Raw genomic sequence first — 329 nt, 5'->3', positions numbered from 1 at the left:
ACACACAATGATATCTATATATGTGTATTCACTAATTCACACACATACCACCCACCTACGCGTACACACAGGTGACTCCTAAGTTGGGTGTTGTGATGTGTATGTATGTATGTGCTTGGTGTACTTGGGATACCTGGGGAAAGGTTAAGGTAAGAAAGTAGAAGTGTAGGGAGTGAAAGTCACCAGGACCGGGATTAGAACTGGTAGACTAGAGGGGCCTGGACTGAAGAACTGAGGCTTGCGGGTAACTTTAGGTTAGTTGATCTTAACTGATTAAAAGACAACATCCAAAGCCTACAGAACAGGGGAGCAATGCTGGCACAGAGGCT

General features: G+C 45.0%; 1 protein-coding gene across 1 annotated transcript in view; it reads left to right on the top strand.

Annotated features, from left to right (window-relative positions):
• UNC80 (unc-80 homolog, NALCN activator) overlaps positions 1 to 329 on the top strand; it is a 230,274-nt gene that overhangs the window by 188,284 nt on the left and 41,661 nt on the right. The gene's annotated exons all lie outside the window — the stretch shown is intronic.

Source organism: Gavialis gangeticus, unplaced genomic scaffold (assembly GCF_001723915.1).
Source record: "Gavialis gangeticus isolate Ggan-Ray unplaced genomic scaffold, GavGan_comp1, whole genome shotgun sequence".
Classification (NCBI taxonomy): domain Eukaryota; kingdom Metazoa; phylum Chordata; order Crocodylia; family Gavialidae; genus Gavialis; species Gavialis gangeticus.
The sequence above is the reverse complement of the archived record's forward strand: the minus strand, read 5'-3'. Positions and strand labels throughout refer to the sequence as shown.